The following is a 26,951-nucleotide window of genomic DNA, read 5'->3' as shown; positions in this document are numbered from 1 at the left end:
CAGAAGACGAGACATCCACCATATAGGACGGGAGTGAATTTTATTTCAATATTCGGTTCTATGATGCGAAAGATGATGAATCCGTTTGTTTGTCTGTTTGCTCAGATGGTGGTGGGCTGGCTGCCTAGGAAAAGTTTCAACTTTCCCAGAATATTTCCTTCCCGTGAGCGATTCGGCTGAGTGAAAATTTGGGCATTGACTTTCCTGCCGGAGGAGGGTTTGCCCCATTTTTGGGGGAGTATAAGTCGAATTTTGAAAGTGTCTTGCGCTTATTTTCGTATTAAAAATGTTTGTTGAAGCTTGCAATCGATTTCTGAAATAGTCAGTTCTTTTAAAAGTTGGTTTGCCTACACATAGGCGTTGAAAATTGTCTGTTGTCTAACAATGATGTTAGTATAACTTAAGGCGCTTTCTTACACTTATGAGAATTTTTTTTTCTAATTTTTCATCCGGTTTTGAGTCAAATGAATTTAATTTAGTAAACGATGAATCACATCGTTGTTTGATGATTGGTTTTGATGCCTTGCAGTTTTAAACGCTCTGGAAATCTTTTTTTTTTTTAATGTAAATTCATATTTTGTGGTGGCTCCAGAGAGTGGGTTTTGTTCGCTTTATGTTCGAGTGCGTGGAACAATATCAGTGTTAAGGTGAATGTTCGAAACCACATTTTGGAGCATTTTTTGTTTTAATTGCTGCCGGCTTCAGTTCGATTGACGGGGTTAGAACAAACTCGATCTTCCCATGTAAACCGAGAGAATTCATCATTAGAATTGAAATCGAGAAGCTATGAATTCAATTTCCAAAAACAGGAAAAAAAACGCCCGAAATGAAAGTGCTTTTGCAAAATCATCGGTGAACTGCCTGTGGTGCACATCAACTTTTGGTCCTCACTTTCCGGCGGGTACGTTTTCATTGATTTCGACCAACTTCGGATTTTTTTGTCGGTGAAAATACGCAAAGCGCAATGAAATAAAAATTGATGAGTTCGACGTTTCACGTACGTTCTTGTTTTCCTGGAGCTCATTTTTTTTGGTTTGGGCTGTCGAACTGCCAATGACGACTCAAACCAAAACCCCCTCAAAAAAAGGGAAACCGAAAGAAAAAATTGAATCTGTCAATGACTGCTGATGGGGAAGAGCAAAAATAACGAGTGAGTTTTGAGTATCAAATACACACACCGCCGTGCCGTTCAGTAGCAGCTCTCAGCAATTTCCCTCCGTGTGTGTTTTTTTTCTTCTCTTTTACACCCTCAAACCCGAAGCATGAGCCGATTCTTCCAGGATTCAACTGCTACCCTGTGAGTGGGAGAAAGTCGGCAGTTATTTCCGCTGGAGTGAGGGAGACTTTTGTGCCATATTTTTGCACCCGGCAACAACAACAAGAGTGGAAATAATAATAATCATCTGCTCATAATACCGGGTACGTGTTGGGAGGCTTTATTTCCGGCGGCTGCTGCTTTCTCCCTCACAAAGCATCCATCAGCGCTGCTCCTCTAGACCGGCACCGGTGAATAATGGGGTCGAGAAGTTTAAGGGAGGATTTGCGAATGCAAACAAAAGCTGCTGCCACAGCTTCTGGAAGCAGTGTAGAAGTATCCTTCTGCTTTTGCTGCTTCAGTTTCTGATATACTGTTGTGGGATTTTTCCTGGGGCCTCAGCCATCACCTACACCCAAACGTGCCTCCAATTTTATTTCCATTTTTTTCCCCTGATATTCCAGTAAGCACATTAGTAAAGCAAATGGTTTAATTGATGCTTAAAGGTTGTGCTCAATGAAGAGGTCAAGGAAGCTGTTGTTTACTTTAGTGTTTTAGGCAGTTCCATTGCGAAAAATATATCTCGTCCTTAAACAGACTGAAACATTGAAATATTGCGTATATCTCGTTGGAGAAAGCCTATAGAATTTTTTTTTGTAAATTTAACTACAAATAGTAAATTTTCCAAATGCTGAGAAATTATTTTTTGATTCTGAAGCACGCGTCTGGTGAATTTCAAAGTTTTCCCGATCCAAGCTCTCGGAGAAACTCTTGAGGGATGCTTTTAGAGAAATCTTTCTCCTACGCATGACAAGCACCAGTGTTACCACATCCAAATCTGTACGTTCGAGCAAAAATATCCTTTTCATTTGTACTTTTTTAACTAAAATTTGTACCAAAATCTGCACCAACGATATATGACAACTCAGTGCAACTAAGACATTTTTTTCAGTTTTACAACTCCATTGTTTGCAATAAATATAGTCTCTGAAACAAATCTCTCTAATAAACTAAAAACATTTAATTAAGTCAGTATCGCTTACATGGTTTATTAAAATCCGCACTACTATACATTACATCGAAAGCCAAAAATTTGTACAAATCTTTACCAAATTTTAAAAATCTGTCATTTGCACGTACAGAATTTGTACCAAAAATGAGTCCAAAAATCTGTACTTTTCTAGATAAATCTGTACATGTGGCAACCATGTCGAGCACCTGTTTGAGAATATTGAGTGCCGATTTTGGAGCACGTCTCTGAGTAACTCATGGGTGGAGGTGCCAGGTGTTTTTTTTTCTAAAATCAGGACATCGCGAAGAAAAACATTTGAATTTTTCATAACACCTCTCAATTTATGGAAAAAATATGCAGTTCTGCTTAGATTGCATAACTACAGATGAAATTCAGGTGTTATAAAAGCTTTAATTTATGCAATTGCACACTGGCCGGCCTGCAGTTCATATCGAAAAACACTAGAGATGTACCGAATAGTGGTATTTGGCGAACGGCCGAATACCGAATATTGACCTTTTCAACTATTCGGCCGAATATTCTATTGAGTTTTGAATGAAAAAGATTTTTAGCGATTATTTAGATGGTTTCTGTTTCTTCCATATTAATTCCCTCATGTTTTTAAGTCGACATTTTTGAACCAGATGATATTATCGGATGATGTATTACAAGATATTTTTAAGTAGGGGTCTTTCTGATTTTCCAAATGTCACCAATAACTAAAAATACATCATATGATTAGTCGCTTCAATGGCGTTTATCCCCAAAGAGATTGCGTTCCTGTGAAATCTGGGACAAAACATTACGAAACAAGTGCCAAGCTATTTGAAATTGCTTCTTTGATATTGAATTAGATAAATAAAGGTCGAATTTGAGCAAGATATCTTCAAAATAGTTGTTGAAAAGGAAGATGATTTTTAACCTTAAGCATATCTACTTTCAACCACACGTATCCACACGGTTATTTTTAAATTTTTATTTTTATTTAAAATTTTTTAAATATTTTTTTAAAAGACTTTTTTTTCAAAATCAGGACAATTCGAGAGTTTTTCGAAAAATCAGGACGATCCCTCGAAAATCAGGACAAATCCTTAAAAATCAGGACACTTGGCACCTCTGTTCATGAGCAGAGGTGCCAGGTGTCCTGATTTTTCAGGATTTGTCCAAATTTTCGAGAGACCGTCCTGATTTTTCGAAAAACTCTCGAATTGTCCTGATTTTTAAAAATGGTCTGTGAAATGTCCTGATTTGTCCTGATTTTCAAAAAACTTTCTAAATAATAACTGAACTTACAGTTTATTATGGGAACATCAAACGAATTTGTAGAACAATAGTTTTATCGATGGTAATCTTTGATTCAGATGATATTTTAATGTTGTTTTTCGATAAGAACTGCATGCTTGCCAAAGTTCTGCTTGCTTCAGTAGCATTATTTGAGGCGTCTTCACTACCTATTTTTCGCCTTAATTTATGAAATCTAAGCAGAGCTCGATGTTATTTCCATCAATGTTGTGGTGTCCGGAAAAATCATGATTTTTTTTTATCTTCACCTCTGCTCATGAGCACATCCGATTGTTTTATCCAGGGCGAGTACAGCTTCGGGTGTGTTAACATACCGAAACAAGGAGTCGACCATCTTGTGACAGGCAATCGTAATCGTAGGCATGTTAGGCGAACAATTGGCTGTAAAAAAGCGCTCCGTCTCCACCTCCTACCACTGAGAAACTTTTGGTACTCCTTGCCTACTTTTCCGCAATATTTTTTTTTTCCTTGTAGGGGAGAGCCCACTGCGACCAGTAGTTGATCTATTGTGGTAATTACCCCGCGTTAATATATGCTATCAGGCTCACCTGCACTATGGGTTGAAGTGACAGTTGATTGCTGACTAAGCATTTTATCCCAATCGGGTATGATATCAAAGATGTATGATATAACCTTCTTAGGGCTGATATGCAACCATAATTCTTGTGCGCTTATTAACTTTGCCCCAAGTACACACTCTCTCCTATTTAGGAGGGCGCAGCAGTTGCATAGAAGATGCTCTGCAGTTTCTTTTTCGAGCCCGCAGAACCGGCAGTCATCGTTTTGAATAATGTTTATCCGTTTGAGATGTTGTTTTGTTGGACAATGTCCGGTCAAGAGACCTGTGTAAGTACTTAACTCATGCTTACTTAGGTTCAACATGTTTTTGGAGAGTCGTGCGCTTGGTTCAATGAATCTTTTTGCCTGAGCTGCTCCCTCTGCTGTTCTCCAATTGGAGACAATAGTGGTGCTTTCCCAGTTCTTGAGTTCCATATTCAAGGCACTCCTCGATACTCCACAGAAAGGTTCAGGTCCAATTAACAGGCCCTGAGATCCTTCCCTAGCTAGCTGGTCTGCTTCTTCGTTCCCTAGGATACCGCAGTGGCCTGGAACCCAGAATAAAAATACTCTGTTCCGTATGGCCAGGTTTCCGCAATATGCATCCACCCGTAGCTATAGGTGCCCTGGTTTTATCAAGTGACCAGAGTTGCCAATTTTTTTTGAACAAATTCAGGACGTTCTAAAAACAAAAAAACAGAATAAATCAAGCTCATATGATTTACCAATTGGCGAATTTTTGTTTGTTTGTTCGCCATTACAAAATTTATGGTAGTGACACACCCTCCATCTTCCATGCATTTCGTCACGTACATTGAATTTTTACACAGAAACCAGGAAAAATCAGGCTTCTTTTGATAAATCAGGGATCAGGGAAACATTCACTGATGTTTTTAGGTTATCAGGATGGACTACCAAACATCAGCTAATTTAAAAAAATCAGGAGCATTGGTATCTCTGTGAATGTCAGTGAAGAGCATGTAAAGAGTAGGTAAACTGCATAGTTCTCCCGAATGAGCACCAGAAGAGTTGCCTTGCAGTTGTTTGCTACACGGTTTCCTTGAGATAATTTGATAGGGGAATTAAGCAGCTAGCAATCGGCGAATTTGCGATCCAGCGCATGTTTATCGATTGAGAAAGGGACCCCTTTTTTTAACTTTTTTAATACCTTCAGAGCTCCCAATCTTTTAATTATTGAAATCCGGTGAATTCATTACATTTTATAGACCACTTATATAATGTCATTACATAATACGCGTTCTTTAAAAATCAGTACAATCTCTCGAAATTAGAGACGAATTTAAAAAAAATCAGGGCACCTGGCACCCTTGCTGCTTCGATTTTTTGTTTATGGCTTGGTCACACCGGTTAAAAAACGGATTGGCTCAGAGAACGCAGATTTTTAAAGGTGCTGCTACGAAAAAAGTTGTTTCTGATTCGGCCACCGGTGAAAAGACGGATTGGCTAAGGGAGCACAGATTTTTAAGGCTGCTGCTACGATTGCAAACGATTGTTTGTTTATTTTCCGGCTCTGGAAAACAAAGACAGAGCGGCAAGAATGGCTCAGATTGGAATGGATGTTGCTAAAAATGGATTATGGGTTGTTCTGGCTCTGGTAAACAAAAAACAGAGCGGCTTTTGCATCTCGAACTCTAGGCAAGAGCGCCTTAGTGATTGAATCGTACACCTCAGTGATGTAAATCAGGGGTGCCAGGTGATTTTGTCAAAAATCAGGACAACGCGAAGAAATAATCAGAGTTTTTCAGGAAACCTCTTGATTTATAGAAATTATATGCAGCTCGGCTCGGATTGCCTTAATGAAGGCTATAAACGCCTTAAATTATGCATCAGATGTAAGCAGCTTCTTTGCTGGCCCGAAGTTCATTTAAAAAATACCATTTAATCATAATCTGAAACGAAGATTATTCAATCGATCGATTTGTTCGGTTTTATGTATAGTTCAACAAAAAAAAACGACAATAAATGAGATGCTTTTATAAAAATCAGGACAATTCCGGACATCTTTAAAAAGAATTTTCAAAAATCATAACAATTCGAGAGTTTTTGAAAAATCACGACAATCTCTCGAAAATCAGGACAAATTTTGAAAAATCAGAACACGTGGTACCCCTGGTGTAAAAGAAGAAAATTATTTTTGACTCCTTATAGGGGTCCAGGTGATTTTGTCAAAAATCAGGACAAGAAAAAGATCAGGAATTTTCAGGAAACTTCTTCATTTATCGAAATAATTTATAGCTCTGCTCAGATTTCCTGAACAAAGGCGAAATACAGGTGCTATAAACGCCTTAAATTATGCAACAGAAGTAAGCAGCTTCTTGGCTGGCCTGAAGTTCATTCCGAAAAATACCATTTAAATGTCATCTGAAACGAAGATAATTCAACCGGTTAAATCAGACTATTTGCTACAGATTTATTCGATCTTCTCGTAGTTCAACAAAAAAATCGATGATAAATGAGATGTATTTATAAAAATCAGGACAAATCCTGAAAAATCAGGACACTTGGCACCTCTGGTATAAATGAAGAAAAATATTGTTTTGACTCCTTACAGGGGTGCCAGGTGGTTTTGTCAAAAATCAGGACAACGCGAAGAAAAAAATAATGATTTTTCAGGAAACCTTAGAATTTATGGAAATAATATGCAGCCTTCTTAGATTTCTTAGATAAAGGTGAAACACAGGTGCTGTATACGCCTTGATTTATGCAACAGACGTGAGCAGCTTCATGGCTGGCCTACAGTTCATATCGAAAAACACAATTTAAATGTCATCTGAACCGAAGATCACCATCGGTAAAACGAGTTTTACCTTTTTTTTACCACAGATTTGTTCGAAGTTCTCATAGTTTGATTACAAATTCGATTAAATTTGAGATTTTTTTTTTAAATCAAGACAATTCAGGACATTTTTAGACAAATTTAATAAATACGAGAGTTTTTGAAAAATTAGAACGATCTCTCGAAAATCAGGACAAATCCTGATAAATCAGGACACCTGGCACTTCTGACTCCTTACCACATAATCCGAGGTGCCAGATGTCCTTATTTTTTCGGGTTGTCCTGCTTTTGGGATGTGCCGTCCTAATTTTTTTAAATGGTTAAAATGTCCTGATTGGAAAAACTGTAAGGATTTTTCTTGATTAAAAAAAATCTAAATCATACTTCAGTTTGTGATTTAGTGATGAGATTATTAAACACACTGTAATAAAATAGTGTAACCCACTGTACCGATGATTTTCTTATGTTCAGATGATATTGAAGGGGTTTTTTTTTTCAAATCAACTGCTGGCCAGAGATGCTAAGTGGTTTTGTCTAAAATCAGGACCCAATGAAGAAATAAATCTGGATATTTTAGGACACCACTAATTCTGAATGTATTGCATAAATAAAGGCGAAATAGAGGTACTGTATATGCCATAATTTATGCAACTGATGCGATCAGAATTATGGCTGATGCGGATTTGATTTATGCAGAAAAACACAATTTATATATCATCATATACGAAAATTTTCATCGGTAAAACTGTTTTATTGTAGATTAGTTCGATATCCTGAAAATTTAACTATAAGTTCAGTTACAACTTAAACAGTTTTTGAAAAAGCAAGACATTTCAGTACATTCTAAAGATCATTCTTCAAAAATCAGGAAAATTTAAAGAATCAGGACGGGCTTTCCGAGAATCAGGACAAATTCTGATTTATCAGGATTCTGGCACCTGTGGCGCAGGCCAGCCTTTTTCGTTTCAGTTGCATATACTAAGGCGTTTACAGTTCCTGTATTTCGCCTTTATTTATGCAATCTGAGCATATTACATTCATCATTCTAGGGGTGTGCCAAAAAATCCTAAATTTTTTCTTCGCTGTGTCCTGATTTTTGACAAAACCACCTAGCATCTCTTCACAATATGAATAAAATTAGAATCAATTACTACCCCACACTAGCAGCATTGCCACATTCAAATCTGTACTTTCACTTGGAATCTTTGTAATCGGTTCCTTTTAGTCAAAAATCTAAACCGAAATCAATTTTCTTGTATAACTCAAGACAACAAATTTCTCATTTTTCCAAGTTGAAAAGAATTTAAGAGCTGAGATGACATTTGGAGTGCTAAATCCAAATGTGCAATTAGTTTTTCTTTTGCAGCAGAGAGCAAGCAAATAATCATTTGAATTTTTTTTCTATATTTTTGGAAAAACGGTAGGATAAAAAGGTATCGAAAATTGACATTTTAATCAATAATCAACTTTCTCGAAGACCACGAGTAATTTTAGTTCTTAGGCAAAAGTTAAAGAAGCTTTCTTTTTGTTTACTTCTCCACGTTTTTTAAATAAATTTAAGGGATTTTTGGTGAAATTTTTAAGCAAAAAACATTCTCGATACTTTCTAAAGTATAAGTCAAAGAAATGTTTGCAATCTTCAGTGATATAAACATTTTATATTAAAACTTAAAATCGTTTTGAAATTAGGCCTTCGACTTGCTCAGGACTCCAGCCAAACATAATCTGCTACACTGAAAAGAGCTGATATCTTCCCATTTTTCAAAATAAGGTTTACTTATGGCCTATTTTGAATAAAGTATTTAATTAATTTTTATATAAGAAAAACTGTTATGCGTGAATATTTTCATTTACAAACATCTTATATATATCAGGGCAAACTGCCACCGATATTCATAAAATGCAGGTTGTAACCGAGTAGGAGGTTACAGTTTTTGCGATGTCAGAAATAGTTTAAATTTGTGAAAATAATTTTGTTTAGCAATGTATCTCTAAACGAGAACATCCATTCAAAATGTGAACCCTTGGTTAAATTTTTGGGTTTTGAATATTTCAATTATTCTAAAAGTTAATCACTTTGCATGTTTTGAAACCTCGAATACAGAATACTAGAAGTTCTTATCCGTTGCTTGGGATGATAAATCGCTGTTGAATGCTTTTTTTCCTATTTTGTTTTGATGGTTTAGAAAGAATACTCTTTATTTTCCGTGCCAATACTCGCTGGATTCTAGTTACTCGAAAAAATAAAAGCTTTAAACCGGATTCGATAAAATTTTGACCGTAAAAACGAATCATTATGATTACTCGACGAATGACTTGGTAGTACAAAACGACATCAGTGCTTTTGATAGGTATCGATGCAAGGAAAAGTAACATTTTCGGTTGATTTTAAACGATACACCTTAGTTTTAATCCGTTCGTTTTTATTTTATTTTAAGCTGATGAGTTTGAGGTTTGTGTAGTGGAAGTAGCATTTCGTTTTTGGGAACTTAGATATAGTTTTAAGTTGAAACCGAACTAGAACGATGGTTAAAAACAAGATTCTCCAGAGCAGGGAAAAAGAATTTGGAAAAAGGTGAAACTTACAGAAAGAAGATAAAAAAAATTAATGACTTACTTAGAGTAAGGTAACCTTATCACGCATATTGTTTGAACATCCCAATAAGCTGTCAAAATGAGCAAGAATTTTCTTGATAATATATATTCTAGTTGATAGAGAAAAACCCACGAACACATGCAGGATTCTAGACGTTACGCAAGTTAAGAACAAATAGCAAGTAAGTTTTCCCCCAGACAATTTCAAATAATTACTCTTATAGATGGTTCACGTTAGCATATGCGAATCACCTGCATGTGAAAGGTGACAATTTGTGAAATAAGCAAATTTTCCCCCATTATAATCCCCAATCCAATTCAATGTATTTAATCGCCCCTATTCTAACCCATGAAAAGCATACCAAAAGCACCCTGGAGCAATCTTCAGGGTGCTGAAAGCCAATAACATACCCAGAAATCATTGAGTGTTTCAATCAAACAAAAAAGAAAAGAAAAATGAAAAAACCTAGCATTAAATCCAACTTTATTGACTGTAAGGCACTGTGTTAAGCCCGACAAAGCAGGAGAGAAGAAAACAAAATACGAATCAATAACCCTTTATGAATAATGCAAACGTAAACAGAATGCTACGAAGCATAATTATTTGATGATCCAATTGTAATCAGAGCTACAAGGCAACAAAACAACAACAAAAAAGAAAGGAAATTAATAAAGATAGTCGCTGATGAGATAAGTCAGAGGAGCTAGCATACAAAAAAAAAACCGGACGTTTTCTCTTAGCCCGATCACCACTTACTAACCCCTTCTAGCGATTAAGTGTCTTTTCAGATGCAAATCCCAGTCAGTCAGTCGCTGTGTTCCACTTCCGAAACAAACCAACCAAAACCAAAAACAAAGTCCGCCCACCGCCACCCACATCTCTCTCTGTTTCTCTCCGAAGGATCTCCGCACAACCATCATCGACTCAAATCCCCAACAAAATTCACGAAAACCAAGCCAAGCCACCAACCAATCAACCAACCAAAAACTCCAAAAACCATCACCGACCGAGAGGATAAAACGTAACCTTTTTTCATTCTACTTTTATTCTGTCTCTCACCAAAAAGAAAAAAAAACTGCCCATAATCCATCCTTAATTATCAAGTGTATTGGAGTAACGATCCCCTCGGCTAAGCTATCCAGCTTAGAGGCTAAAAGTCAAAAAACCCGAAAAAGAACCCCAGAACTCCAAAACCGAGAGAGCTGTAATCCAAAACAGGAAGGTCGTAAGCCGAAAATCAAACCTTAAAAATCTTTATTTCTTCCACAGCCAATCATCCACCAACCACCAACAGCATTCCAGCCAAACTAACTAACCAAAAAAAAGTCAAGTCAAGTCCAGCAATGATTTCCGTTTTCCCCAATATCGCGTATCGAAAGTTTTTTTTATGGTGTGTGTGTGTCCCCTTCCCGGTAACAGCGAAAACGTTATTATTGAAACATTATCCTGGGGAATTGATTGACGTAGTAGTTGGGAAAAGTTAAGCCATACCTTTTGAGTCCTTGTCATCCTAGCACCACCAATCGATAAAATCATAAAATCACTTGAAGCTTCAAAAAAAAAAAAACAACGGAAGTCGTACAAATTTTTAGGGGAAATCGATTCGAGGAATGTGTGTCAGTTCTACGATTTAAATTAGAAGGGAAAACGTTTAAATGCAACATTCTGAGGTTTGGGTTTCAAAATATTTCTTGTAAAATTTCCGTTATTTTAACTTCAGTTTTGATGATTGTGTAAAATAATGTGGAACTGAAGAAAATATACTTTTAAGATAATCCTAAAAGAATAGGGCTTTCACGTTTCGAAGGAAGTATAGAAATAACATCACCATAAACATTTCTTCGAATACATATAAATGTGGATGATGAAAAAGATGATAGCTGGGGATTGGAAAATCAAAAAATTCCTGCAAAGTGAAAAACTAAATATGCACATTGCGTTTCAAATTATGGAAAATAAAATTAATGGATTTTCATTGTTGAACAGTTTCTAAGTACACGAGTTTCTCAATAAATAAGGAACTGTCCCTATTCACCCCACTCGGGGTGTGAACAAAAATTAATGGTTTGAGATATAAAAATATAGTAGAAAACCCTTTCAACTTTTGTTCTTTGACTAAGTTTGGATCTGGTCAGCGAAATACACAATTTTAAACAAATCAGGTGCTAAAAGAGCAGCATATGACAAAAACAGGGTTACAAGTTCCTGTACTTTTTAAAAATGCTTCAAAATCGGACACCTGTTTAGTAATCGGAACGAAAAATATGAATAACAAGCAACGAAAAAAATTTCAAGATTGAATCGAAATTCTCTCTCACGACCTCAATAAATTTCTTCAGTCTTAAACGATGCTCGTACATATCGTTCTAGACTAAGGCTGCCAGAATTTTTTCATCACATATCCGGGCCGAACAAATCCGGGCAATTTTATCTTGAAACCTAGCAAAATCCGGGCATTTGACTTCGAAATAGTCGACCAAAACTCCGGGCAATATCCGAGCAAATTTGGTCAACCCAAGAATAACTCAACAAAAATCAAGAATAAAAAACTTGAATATAATTTTTTTTTCATAAAATCTTGTCATCAGATTTTAAATTGTTTTAAAGGCTTCCTCAAAATGTTTTATGATTCTTTATATCAAACCTGCTCGTTTCGGACGCCTACATTAAAATTTTTTACAACACAATTTGTTTTTTTTGTATGGTTTGACATATAAAGTGAATAATTCCGGGCAAAATCTGGACTGGACTTTTCCCAATTTTTTAATTTAAATTAACGGGCAATCTGGCAACCTTATTAAGACCCTATTAATGTCATTTTTGGATCATCTCCGGTACCACATCGTAACATGGATATATGGATATAAATATGGATTACATGGAATGTGAGTTTTGCAGGCTAGTACTCTCGACCCTAAAGCTCCAAAAGCAAAAATAACAACTTTTTACAATGAAAATCGTCGATGTTGCGGAATTCGTTAAGCTCAATGCCTACTGAAGCTGTGAATCCATCTAAACCAAAGTGCTGAGTTGTACGGCTCCAGTACCTACGTGACGAAGAATCACGAAAAAAGACGGAAAAGTTTTGAGGATTTTTTGCTGTAGAATGTTTTTGCGGCGTTAATAAAGAAAACACTATGAAGAGTTGTAGTAGCAAGGAGCGCTGAAGGCATGTTCTACTCACTGAAAAAATTCATGGAAGTCTACAAAAGGTATTTTGAGCTATTCTTATATTTTTTTTCGGTTCAATGTCATAGCCAAGATTTCAAAAAATGTAACTAACGAGTGTATTCGAAAAAACATTTTGTTTTGAGAATAACTTTTGATTGCATTGAGGTAAATTGATGAAATTTTCAGCGAAGTTACCTGGTAATGTAATGCCTACATATGCAAATTCTGTCAAGTGATTTTTGAGATAACGTCCAACGAAGAAATTTTCCAGCTTTAATTTTTGGGCAACACGTGCGCCATCTATAGTGTATACTATAAACCACTTTTATTTCAAACCAATTTTTTTTATTACATTTGTTGTTTTCTGAAGCTTGACCTTCAAAATAACTCAAAAATTTAATTTGGTCGAAGTTATAACATATTTAGACGATTGTTCTCCTGCACAACAACTAAATATTTGACTTTTTATCACTCCACCACCGTTTTTGCGTAACGGTAGGATTCCAGATCCCACTTAAATAGAGTGTAAAACTTTGTGGGACCTACTGAAGTGCTTTGCAGAGAAAACGGTCGTATTTGGAGGCAGTTTTCTTTGTATTTTTAGCCTGAGGCTTTGAACTGAGTAATTTGCAGTTTCCACAGCCTCCTCAAATACTAGACATGAAATTTTTCTTCTTGTTTATCTCCGGGAAACATAGGCGAGACTTGTCAAGGAAAATTTTCTGGTTGAAAACCTCCCAGGTGATCGCTAAAGAGTTCGTTTTGCTGTCCATTACGAAATTTTTCGAAATTTTTCCCCACAAGCAGTCGAAATATTTTGCGCACGATTTGACCACCGTATTTTGTTTATTCTATCGGCGGGCAGCTTTTCTACCTTGTAAAAATAAAGTCAGGCCTATTTTTAAGTCAGCTAGACGAAAAATTTGACTTTTTCTTCACATTTTCACATTCACATTCACATTGAGCTTAAAAAAACCTCTCACATTCCTTTCACTTCATAGAATCAATAATCTTCACTTTAATTCAAATTTAAGTTCACTTTTGGGTCCTCAAGCACTTCTTAAACGATTTACCATAAAAACTTCAGTCGAATAGATGATTTCAAGCTGGTTTTGGGTCTCCCACTGACACTTTTCTGGATTTTTCTCGATCCTGTCAAAAAATTTTGTCAATGAATTTCAGTATTGGACGCTATTTACAACACGGAAATTCTCAATACCATATTAATAATCAGAATATGGAGTTATCTCGATTTTAAGTGAACACATCATGGCCGTAGGACCCACCCCCCATGAAAATCCAGGAAAAGCAAGCGAGATATTCTTGTCTCTACTTAAAATTCAAAATTTTCAATCAAATTTTTAAGATTACGTATCATTATTCAAGAGTGATAATCTTGGTTCAGAACTGCTGCCAAAACCATAAAAAACCAATCCCAGGTTCGAATTCAGGCTACAGTAACCATTTTTTAATAAACAATTCTCAAATGTTGATTAAAATTCAGTTAATAGCATTGAATTCATATTTTTGATTCGCGGACACGAAAGCCAAAAAGTTGGTAAAATGTCCCAAATTAAATGAATAATGCAATCAATGTTTTTGATTCTGTCCCAAATAACACATATTAAGCTAACTAGCATTTGGATGTTTTATCATGGTTTTATTATGGCATTTTCTTGTGCAGCTCGTTTTATGACGGTTTAATTATGGTCATTTAAAATACTTATATTCTTGAATCGACCATATGTTTTCAGATAGTTTTGAACGCTAATAATGCTTTTATAAAACAAGCTTAAATGCTCTGTTTAAACTATAATAAAACACAAACTAAGAAGTTTGCTCCAAGCTTTCTTTTGCATGTTTTATAATAGCACCCAGTCCCTGATTTTTAAACCGCCATTAAACTTAGTGACAGTTCTCGATCAAGATGTCAAAACAGGGCACGCTCAAACTAGATAGCATATATTTGAATTGGAATTCCCATTTTTACATATTTTTGATAAGTTTTGTGTGTTGGTTTTGAGTTAATAAAAAAAAATAAATAAAAATCTTTGAAAATTTCAAGTTACCGTAAGTGGAATAAATATTTCTACAATACGAGTATTGAGTGAAAGGGCCCAAACAGTAGGAAAAAAAATTTGCTTGACGCCATCATTAATCCAACATGGCGGCTTCCGCTTTTATTTTCAAAGCTGTAGATAACTGAAAATATCCTGAAATCTTCACAATATAGTTATAAGGTGAAAGTAATAAACGAGTAGAATTTGAATTTCGTTATCCGTCGCCAACTTAAATTCCAAGATGGCGGCTACCACTCAACTTGAAAACACTGTAAATGACTGAAAATCGCATAAAACCCTTACAATGCTGATATAAGTTGAAAGAGATCAACCGGTAAAAGTCGAATTTCGTCGAATCTGTTATATTTTGAAATGCTGTTAATCACTGGAAATCAAATAAAACCCCCACAATATGAGTATTGAGAGAAATAGCTAAACTAGTAGAAGTCAAATTTCGTTATCCGACGCCATAATGAAATCCAAGGTGGCGGCTTCCACTGAATTTTAAAATGCTTTTTAAAATATTACTTTGAAAACAATAGCGAAAACCATCATCTTGGATCGATGATGGCGGCAGATAGCGAAATTCGACTTCTTCTAGTTGGAGGATTTCATGCGGTTTTCGGTGATAAAAATAATTTGAAAGATCAATGTAAGCCGCCATCTTGGATTTCAAGACGGCGTACGATAGCAAACTTCGACTTCTACTCGTTTAGCCCTTCCACCCAATACACATATTGTGGGAGTTTTATGCGATTTTCTGTGATTAACAGCATTTTAGAGTTCAGTGGATTTCGAGATGCACCTGATAGCGAAATTTGACTTCTTCTAGTTTAGCCCTTTAGCCAATACCCATATTGTAAGGGTTTCATGCGATTTTTAGTTTTTTACAGCATTTTAAGGTCCAGCGAAAGTCGCCATCTTGGATTTCAAGATGGTGTCTGATAGAAAAATTCGACTTAAACTGATTATGCCACTTTATCCAATGACCATATTGTGGGAATTTCAAGTGATTTTCAAATGATTTTAATGTTCTGTGAAAGCCGTCATCTTGGATTTCAAGATGGCGTCAGACATCGAAATTTGACTTCAACTCATGGTTTATTCCACGGGTCATTCACTGGTTATCCCTTTTCATTCAAAAAGTCTGTCCTCATTTACTGTACTAATGATTAACAACTCAGATATGAGGAACTCACCCTAAGCGTGTCCATATGAACTGTTCAGTGTTTTTACTATATTGACGTTATTATACATTGGATTGATATGAAAATTTGCACATGAGTGTTTTGGAGGACGAGCAATCGTTTTCAGGTATGAAATTTAGGGTCAGGGGTCGGCCAAAGGGGTCGTCCATATCAACTGTTCAATGTTTTTTGCGATATTGGCGGTATTATAAATTTGATGTTGATGAAAATTTGCACAAAAGTATTTTGAGGAACGATCAATCGATTCCAGGTTTCAAATTCATGGTCAAGGGTTGACCAAAGGGGTCGTCCATATTAACACTATTTTTGCGACATACATGCTTAAATACATTGGATTAAGATATTAATTGATTTCAGGAGTCGAATTTTTATTCAGATGTCTGCGAAAGGTGTCCTCCATATAAACTGTTTGATGTTTTTGCGGTATTGACGGTATTATGCATTCTATTGAGATGAAAATTTTCACATAAAAGTTTTGAGGGACGCTCAATTGTTCCAGGTTTCAAATCTCGAATCAGGGGTCGGCAAAAATGGTCGTCCATATTATCTGTTCGCTGTTTTTGCTATATTGGGCGTTATTCTGCGAGTCGAGTGATGTGACTCACAAAACCTCTTTATCCTGACTTCAGGAAATGTTTCAGTGAAAAAATGTTAGTACGGATGAGCTCAAAAAATCGATCACAGGACATTTGAACTAAAACTTCTAGCCTGGAGTGTTTTCTGGAGTCGGCACAACGATGTGAAATTTTGTACTTCACGTCACGTGACTCTCAGAATAAGCTCCATTGTCTTGATTATACATCGGATTATAATAAAAATTTACACATGGGAGTTTTACAGCACATGTAATTGATTTCACGTGTCATATTTCGACAAAGAATCAGTAAAAATTTTTGAAATAACTACGTTGTTAGGCATCATATCGAGGCATAAATTCAAAAAGGAGAGTATTGCAGGATGAGGAATCGATTCCTGATAACAAACTTTCTATTAGACGACAGAAAAAGGGGTCGTTCACATTTACTGTTTAATGTTTTTGCAATAATTGTTTCATTATGCATCTGATCCAGACAAAAATTCATTCACGGGTGTTTTACAAAACGTACAATTGATTTATGATTTCAAATTTTGAATCAATCTGACGACAGAAAAGGGGTCGTTCAAATTACCTTTAAAATATTTAAGACATAATTTCGTTGTTTTTTGCAATTTCTTAAATTTCTGTTTGGTAGACAAGCAAATAGATTGCTTGCAAATTCTGTTTAGAATTTTAAACATTTTTTTTCGTGGAAACGCGTCCCAATTTCCAACCAGATACAAAATCATCAGCTTTGAAGTTAAAAACGAAACGAAGTTCGTACGGGATCAGCTAGTTTTAATTATAAAATTTATTTCTTATGAAATGTTCTTACTAAGAAACATTTAATTTTCACGAAAAAAAAACACTGCAGAGAATTTCATATTTTCTCGGTTTAATGTTTAACGTTGTTAATATTGTAGTCAAATATAAAACTAAAATCCTAAATTTCGATCAATTACAAGAATCAAATTAAAACCACGAAATATTGATCTTATTCTCTAACTTTTGAAAATTTATTTATACTATTTGATGGTTGATAAATATCTATATCTATAAAAAGTGGACAGTTTTAATGAAAATTTCCAAGAAACCACAATGACAAAACCCCGAAAACACATCAACCCAACGGAGAGTTCGAAAAATGTCAAAAAAGTTTTTAGTTTTATTCAGATATATCTTTGGCGGCGTACAGGAGAACGGAGTGTGGAAGCGAAGGATGAACCACGAACTCGCGCGACTCTACGGCGAACCCAGTATCCAGAAGGTGGTGAAGGCTGGCCGGATACGCTGGGCGGGACATGTTGCGAGAATGCCGGATGACTGTCCTGCAAAACAGGTGTTCGCTACGAATCCGGTAGGAACAAGACGAGCGGGGGCGCAACGAGCGAGGTCGTTAGACCAAGTGGAGCGTGATCTGGCGAACGTGGGGTGCCCGAGAAATTGGAGAACGGTTGCCATGGACCGAGTGAATTTTAGGAATTATGATCGTCAAGTTATGTCGTAAGACGGAATACTATGTAAATAAAAAATCAGATATACTGAAAAACTGATGAAAATTTTTTAGAAACAAAGTTTGTTATTCTATGAAAATTATATTCAGTTACCAAAAAAAACTAAAATTTGTTCTTGAAAAATCGGTTCATCCAAAAGTGAAATTTAGCAATGCAATGCCAAAAATGGATGTATTTTTTTAAGTAAGAGGTTTTTCTACCGAAAGTTCTGGAATAGCGTTCAAACCTTCCACTGGACCCCTACATATTTGTACATCTGTAGAAAGGTTAATTCTTAACAATTTCGAAAATCGTTAAGTTACACACCAAAAATGTGTTGCGATATTACATCAAAAACGTGCACATAACTTGAGTTGAGGTATCTAATATTACACTCCTTTGATGTAAAAAAAAAACAATGTAAAAAAATCATTAGATGCATGTATCGAGAGACAAATTCAAGCTCGAAGATATTTTTGCCATTTCAATGTAGTTAGATGTTTCGTAATTCGCTTAATTTTCTTACAGACTTGAATTTTGGATCTTTTTATTTCTGTATTTGAGTGTCAAATTCTAGCCCCTGATTTAAAACATGGATTTGTTACGATACAATGATCAGGATATCAAATGAGAATTAAATTGAGAAATCATTCAAACTGTTAGTGTGTCGTTTATTTGAAATTATAACGAATATTTACACCTGTTTCCTCAGGTTTTTAGTGCGCTCATTCTGAGTGAGATCTTTCCTTTGTGGGATATCCGGATACGGAATTTATACCTAACTCTTGCGTGGAGTCGCTAGTCTTTTAAGAAGAAATTTTCTCATGCTAAACAAATCCAGCGGCTCCCATTGCGATGGATTCTTCGTAATCCAATAGATTGATTTCACTCGATTCACTACAATTATTTATCACGGACTTTGCGATGAAAGGTTGGTGAGAATATTTCCTTACGGTAGTTAGAATTTTATAGTCAAATTCCTATCTTACCGGTATCGTTACCTTGTTATTTTGACCAGTTCGAGGTTTCGTATCCCTAAGAAGACATAGCCGGTATGTTTGCAAACGGTAACGGATTTTTTTTCTATAAGAGTGAGTTGAAAGTTACCATGTGATGGATAAACATGTCGAAGAAATATACTCACCTTAATATCCGGATGATTTAAAATCTTTCTTCATTTCCATAGGCTAACCGGCGTCTCTGGGCAATACTAACCAGCACTGAAAAATGAAAAACAAAACCTTGTTCAATGTTTCTGCTAGGTTATCACGAAAAGATTGATACCACTCACCAGAAAAACAAATCCTCATGAGTCTCGTAATCCTTCTCCAACATTTCGATGTGTATAACAAAAAAAATGTCAATGTGTACTAACATTGGCTACTTGATGGAATATTACAATGCTGTTTGTGATATTACACTAAAAGACTTGCTCAATTGGTGTACATAGAAATGATGTATTAATAAAACGAAAATCATGAATAATACATCGGTTTGCTTACATCCTCCAAAATTACTTCGGCCAACGTTACATTTTTGCTGCTCGAGTCAATGTGACCCGAACAGCATATTATCGGTTTTTTTTCTTTAGGCCATTTCTGGTGGTCACCGGAAATTATCTGGTACTATAGATAATGTATTCTGTGGCTCTAATTGTTCCAAAATTCAGATTTTTTCGATCTTTTTTGTCTCGAGTTATGATAAATTGAATGTATGCTTCGGGTCATAATGCCCCGAACGGCGCGGGAAGGTCAAGGAACTTCGAAAAGAATTTACAAAAAAATTAATTTAAGTTCCTTATTTAGCGACCAATCTGCTACTGTTTATCAAATTAATAGGGTGCTGAACTGATCTACCAATCAGGGGACTCAAACCTGAGATTTGAATTTAATATTATAAGTTTCATAAGTTGCATAGGCACCAACATGCTTCTTTCAACTGATATCATGAGGAGTATTTTCTATGTTATCCATGTAGTTAATAGTTAGTTTATCTTTGATAAAAAAAAAATCATTTTGGTATGAACTGGCACACATTCTGACAATCCGTCACCCTATGTACAATGTTACCCAAATTTACAAGCAACGTAATCTGAAGCATTTATCAACATACCTTCCTCGCATATTTTGCACCTGATAACATACACCATCATTTTACTTTAACCTTCCTAATTCATCGAAACAAAATAGGGCTTGAAAATCTGTGCATCAAGAAATGAAACGAATAAAAACTAAATAATTGCAGAAACGTTCCCGCAATGTAATCCGCTTGATCCCAGCCAAACAAGGAGGGGTGCCTTAGAGAAACTAAAAAATTCTAAACAAAATCATGAAGCATTCCTGCCACACTTGCAATCCTATTCCAGACACACCAACAACCACCCAGCGCACTAACTAACAACGCATCCAGTAGTATTCCAGCATCCACCGCCATCTTGTTACTGCACTGCGAAGTAAAAAAAAAGTCCAGCAACTCTAGAAACGAGAACCCAAACACACTAACACCCCCGTTCTTGTAAATATTAATTATCTCTAGTCTCTAGAATAAAGAGAACCAACCAGCTTCCGGCCTCCTGTCAGAATTTTCTCCCGTAAGTGAGTACCTACCTACCTTACCTAGTACAAGAGTGAGTGTTAAAACCAAAAAAAAATTGAGAAAAAATTTTGTTGTACATTGCTATTTTCATGAAAATGCTCCCATATCCATACGTAGCAATCCCAAGTGTATGCCGGTCCATTTTTCTCCACCGAACGACTTTGGTATCCAAAAAGGGTTCCGCCTGTAATGGACGAAGCCTATCATCAGTCAGTGCTTCGGAAAAGGTTTAGGTTTCATAACCAAATGATGATCATCGTTCTCCCGGAAACCGGACCATAAAACAAACAAATGCTTCCGGGTTTTACTGGTCCCAATATGGTGTGTGTGCCAGATGAAAAAGAAAATTAAATATCGTTCAATTTTCCGGGTGTTAGAAATTTAAGTGATTCTTGATGACATATTTTAGAACACAAAGCAATCATGAGAATAAAAATCTTTAATAAAATACGGTTTAAAAATTTGAAAAAAGTCTCAAATTTTAGGATTGACTTAAAAACTCAGTATTCAGTAGCAGAACATCGACAAAAAATTCAGTATTCTGCATATGAATACTCTATTTTTAAATTGCCGATTCAGTACACATATTCGGAATTGTAAAACTGAAATTCAGATTCTGTACTCTGAACCTTTTCGATTTCGATTTTCAATTCAGATTCCCATTACAATTGGTCCAAATTGCTCGATTTTATCCGGGAAATGAATGAATGTTAAGTAATTTGTGTCTAATTTATTATTGGGGGTTACCCCAAAAATTAGACAAGTCCTTTCCATTGTGTTCCGTTAATTCCAACCATTCCGTCATACAATTTGTCGGTGGCTACCATCAGCCAGGCTCCGGTAAAACGATGAGATGAGTCTGGGGCAGGGCTCACAAATAATAAGCCTTCTCACCGGGTTCGATGTGATAATAATATGGTTTCACATTCCCTGGAGCGAAAATTTTGAGCTTTATGTAGAGACACACAGCCAGACTGAGAGGGATTGTGGTTTGCCACTTTCATCATCATCATCGGCATCAACGGCAAGTCGAACAATGCACATTCAATATGGCTTCGTCACCATTCTCAAGTCTCCCGTAATCCTTTTGCGAGACAAAGTGAAGTGTGTGTGGGTGGATGGGTGGTTTTGATACCACCTCATTCAACCCTTCCGGCAGCGGCCTCCGACTTGTTAGTTATGTTATGCCGGCTCAATGTTATGTGTTCAACAGCAGCTCTATCATCTTTTCCAAGGATTATTCCCTCAACCGACTTTCGACCTACCTACATCAACATTCATTGTTGTTGTTAGTTGCTGCTGAGTAGTAGAAAAGTGGTGACGAAGATTCCGGCACTAAATAGATACTGTTTAATTAAATTAATACGGTCAGCATTCGCCACTTAATTATCCTGGCATTTGCTGGTCGTGATATAGAGCTACCTATCTCTTCCCCCCATAAACCATGAACAACTAATTGGTTCTAATTATTTGGCTTTAAGGGCTTCTCCGATCGGAAAGAATTCGTGCTCGAGAATTTTAGGGTTTTTTAGTAGATACAGATAGGTAAAAAGATCAAAATCAGGTCAGATTGTAAAGTTTTTAGTCAGAAAAATTAGTGTTTATTATGTCAGACATATTTTTTTTCTGAGCTGAGAGGACTGAAAAAATTAAAGGATTTCTAGTATAGTTTTTTTTTCAATTTTTCAAGAAAACCACTTCAAGCCAATTTAAAAACAGTTCCTGTAGTCGCTTAAACGGAATATTCCCATTTTTTTCAGTTAATCGCACCCTGTCTCTAAACATCTTATGACTAGCGATATATAACATTTTACAGAACCAAAACTGACCTATTCTTCTCGAGAACCCATTGAAGTCCATTCGAAATGTCGTATTTTGTTGTTGTCTGAAGCTCTTACTGACGTCAGGAAAAGCGCATAATTTAAGTCATCTCACGTCACGTGCGCCGCCGGATAAGCCATACTCTATCTTAAGGTTGCCAGAATTTTTCAGCATTTATCCGGACCGCACAAATTCGGGCTATTTTATCTAAAAATCCGACAAAATCCAGGGATTCGATTTCAAAATTGTCGATCAAAATCCGGGCAATATCCGAGCAAAATTTTCGTAAATTTTCAGATAACTGTCCACCAATTTTTATCAAATTCAATGTTGTTCAAGGCTCAGCTACATATCAAGAAAAAACTATTATTTCCCTTGCTCAATGTGATCCATTTTACCAATTACGATCATGTTCATTTTTAGTTATTGAGAAAATTTTATTGACTTTGGAAATTTCCGGGATATTCTAGCTTTTCCGTGTTCTCGGGAATTCCCGTTTTTTTTATTCACGGGAATTCCCGGTCGAGAAATCCTGAGTAGGACACTCTTAAAAGCTTTAATATGTGAGTTACATCATTATTTCGTGATCAGACCAGTGCTGCAAATAATCAGTGTCAGCTTTCAATTTTCAATTGAATTTACTGCAGTGTACGCTCAGTTCATTTCCATCCGCATTCATCTGATAATGAACAGAAAGCTCAATCCCGAAAGCACTCTGCATACTCATTCACGAATCGGTAACATTGGTGCTCAGTATACATTCAGGCTCTTTGCAGGTTCATGAGATTATCCAATCTTCATTTTCAGTATCAAGCAAACATTGCTGAAAGTGAAAAAAGCTCAATTCGATTATCATTAAGTTTAGTTGAATGGTGACAAAGCTTGTTCGATGCACTAGACTTGCGGAAATTGAATAATTACTGCTGAGATTCTTATTTTGTAATGATTTTGATCAGAAAAAAACGTGATAGTGTGTAGAGGTGGGAAGGTTGAGAAATAAGTGTTCGAAATGGCGAGAAGAACGCTGGCGAGGGAGCGTGTGGGACGAATGTGGGGGACAAAACGACAAATATGACAACAATTTGGCAATAAAATTACAAAACATGCCAAATGTGGTAAAGTATGACAAAATTATGACAAAAAAAAGTACAAAAATCTGACAAATATGACTTAAATTTTACAATATAATAAAAAAAAAACCAACGCAACTCTGTCGAAATTATGACAAATGTGATAAAAATATGACAATTTTTTTAACAAAAACGACAAAATTTTGAAAAAATATAACAACTGACAAAAATGTGACAACTATAACAAAAATATGACGAAATATTGGCAAAGAAAATTCAAAAATAAGACAAGCGTGGTAAAAATATGACGAATATATAACAATAAAATGACGATATCATGACATAAAATTGTGATAAAAATAGAACAAATTTATGACACAAAATAAGACAAATATGACCAATTCATAATTAAAATATCAAAAAAAAAAATTGAAGGGGCAAAAATGTCGTCAAACTATATACAATTATGATAAAGTGATAAAAATATGACAAATGTCAAATCTTTCAGATTGTAGTCATTTTTTAACCAAATTTGTTATAAGTTTGCCAAGTTTTTTTCATTTCATTATTAATTTTTTGTTATGATTTTGTCATATTCATCAGATTTATGTCATCATTTTGTCTTATTTTTTACATATTTGTTATATTTTTGGCTAAGGATTGTCGAATTTTTATCATTTTATTGTTAAATCAAAGTCATATTTTGTCTTAATTTTGACATAATTTTGTCATATTTGTCAGATTTTTGTCGTAATTTTGTAATTTTTTTTGTCATGTTTTGTTATTATATTGTCAAAATTTCGCTTTATTTTTGTAATATTTTTCATATTTTTTGTCATATTTTTATCACATTTGCCTAATTTTTATCTCATCTGTCAGATATTTGTCATGTTTTTGTTACTTTTTGTCATTTTAAAGTTGATTTTTTTGTCATATTTAGGCCATACTTGTGTCATATTTGTCAGATTTTGGTCATACTTAATATTGTCATAATTTTGTAATTTTTTCACCATATTTATTACATTTTGACAAAATTTTGTCATTTTTTGACCACAATTGTCAAATTTTTGTCATATTTGTCAGATATCCGCCATGTCGTTATCAAGAAATTTATATTCATCTTTCTTCCCGTCCCCTCTGAATAATCGCATAGTCTTAGCGAATTTCCAATCGTGTTTTCTTTTCGAATCCCGTTTTACAATTTTTGAAAATGGCAAAAAACAAATGCCTACTGAAATTATCAGCAACTTTCGCTGACACTGACTGAATGCTAAAGCTACATTCACTGATCGTTTGCAGTGAGTGACAAAAACGTCTAAGCGAAAGACGCTTTCGTAGCAGTCGAATGAAACAAGTTAGTTCGGGTTTACGAGTAAGCTTTCTACTGACTGATAGACATACTCGCAAAGCTTGCCGTGGGCACGAAGATGACCGAGCCGATCAGAAGCTTTTATATTCGTTGACTTTTCTATTCCATTCATTTCAGTTCAAGCTTTTTACACTGATAGAAAATCACAGTCAATATCATTCGTGCTTTCAGAAAATTTGCAGCACTGGATCAGACACTAGAAAAGTCCACTAACTGGCTGAAACTCGAAAAAAAAATGTTTTGAAATGCATTTTAAAATTCTTTGCCGAAAGGTGAAAACCGGTCACTGAAGGGGCATAATGAGAACTCCCCCCCCCCCCCCCCTGGGGCAATATAAGCACCGTTAATCGGGGCACGATGAGCGTTTTTGCCGTAGAATCGGGCAGCGAATTACACTCGATGAACTCTACTCAATTATAGAGCTATGGCTTGACTAGTTTCATCTGACGATTTGGCTTATTGGTAAGGTGTCGGAGAGATAATCAGAGAACTCGAGCTCGAGTCCTAGTCGTGTCGTGGCGTTTTTTTTTTTCATTTACCATTCATGATCGATGCATTTTGCACTAAAAGGTGAGTCGTTGATCCATCAAACAAAGCAATAACAAAATAATGTATGTCTGTCTGTTTGTAGAATACAAACAATTCCCACACACTCATACATTATGTTTCTGGTGCTTTGTTAGTGACATTATGCTACTAGCCGTATAATGCAACAATCAAATTCAAAATATCGATCATGAATGGTAAATGAAAAAAAAAATCGCCTGGACCAGGAATCGAACTCGAGTCTTCTGATTACCTCTCCGACACCTTACCAATAGGCTAAATTGTAAGATGTAAACTAATGTACTATGAAAATAAAATAATGTAAGATGTAAACCAGTCAAGCTGTAGCTTTATAATTGAGTAGACTTCATCGAGTTGAATTCGCTGCTAGAATATACGGCAGAAAATGCTCATCTTGCCCCGATCAACGGTGCTCTGTTGTGCTCTGTGCGGTAAGCTAAAAACGAGATAACTCGTGTTTGGTTCGCAATGTGCTAATATTGCAGTTTTTTAAAAGCCAAATTTCTAACCAAAAGCATTAATTTGATTCACGTTTACATAAAGCAGAACATTGTTCAGAAAAATGTTGTGTCTTTTTTTTTAATTTGATTTATTTTCATCAAGGTTTGAAATCTTTGAATTTGCAAAAGAATTTTGAAAATTGGGCTTGTTTGATTTGAGTAGGGGGGAATGGAGACATTTGATTCCCTTTTCTTATTTTTATCATATCTCTTTCGAAAAATTTAGCAACTCGTCGTCATTTGCATTTTCTGAAAGCGTATAATTTCAAGTTTATATGCTTCTAAAGTTAGAACGATACATGAACCCGTTTATGAACTAGAAGCATTTTCGTGCAAGTAAAAACATAGCGATATTTTTGAAGTTAAGGGGGACTTGATCCTTTATTGAATGAGATTTGATTCTTCATTTCGGGGGTCCTAGTCCTTGGAAAAAATCAAACAAAATATCAAAAAAGAATGTCACTTGACTGTTTTGGTCAAGCTTTTCCTCATTTCACAATTTTTAAATGTCAGAAGAAGAAAATTCCAAAACTATGTCTCAACCCTAGTGTCGTTGCATACATTAAGGCGCTATTTTCTAAATTTAATTGAAAATCATCTTTCTAAGTCCTTTTTGCCAGACAATTACTGTATAAATATCAGTTATTGGATAAACAATCGTAATCTTGTAATCAGCAATGATCACATGATCACAATGATCTATTTACAAGAAAGAAATACCTTTTTTAACTTGAGGGATTAATTGAACCCATAATGAACATTTCAGAAAATTTTATCTGAAGAATGTTGAGAGTTCACCTTTGTTTCAAAAATATGGTATTATTAAGTTCATAACACACTCTAACGATTTATGTATTGGAATATAAATTTTTGTTTCAATTTTTTCATGTCAGAAACATTTTAAAGTGATATTTTTCAATCAAAGTTCAATATCTCAAAAAATTATTCTGTTAACCCTTCGTTTCATAAAGTAACAAATTTGCAACAATTAATGTATGGC

The 26,951-nt window shown here is 35.4% G+C and overlaps 1 protein-coding gene and 1 long non-coding RNA gene across 2 annotated transcripts in view; one reads left to right on the top strand and one right to left on the bottom strand.

Annotated features, from left to right (window-relative positions):
- The window catches only part of LOC129752551 (poly(rC)-binding protein 2), a 178,490-nt gene that overhangs the window by 125,979 nt on the left and 25,560 nt on the right, over positions 1–26,951 (top strand). The window lies entirely within an intron of this gene.
- LOC129756780 (uncharacterized) lies at positions 18,879–19,419 on the bottom strand. The gene is made up of 3 exons (XR_008739531.1): positions 19,321–19,419; positions 19,174–19,249; positions 18,879–19,112 (listed from the first exon to the last, which is right to left on the bottom strand). It is a non-coding gene; the product is annotated as an uncharacterized LOC129756780 (long non-coding RNA).

The sequence above is a fragment of the Uranotaenia lowii genome, chromosome 3 (assembly GCF_029784155.1).
Source record: "Uranotaenia lowii strain MFRU-FL chromosome 3, ASM2978415v1, whole genome shotgun sequence".
Lineage (NCBI taxonomy): Eukaryota > Metazoa > Arthropoda > Insecta > Diptera > Culicidae > Uranotaenia > Uranotaenia lowii.
The sequence above is the reverse complement of the archived record's forward strand: the minus strand, read 5'-3'. Positions and strand labels throughout refer to the sequence as shown.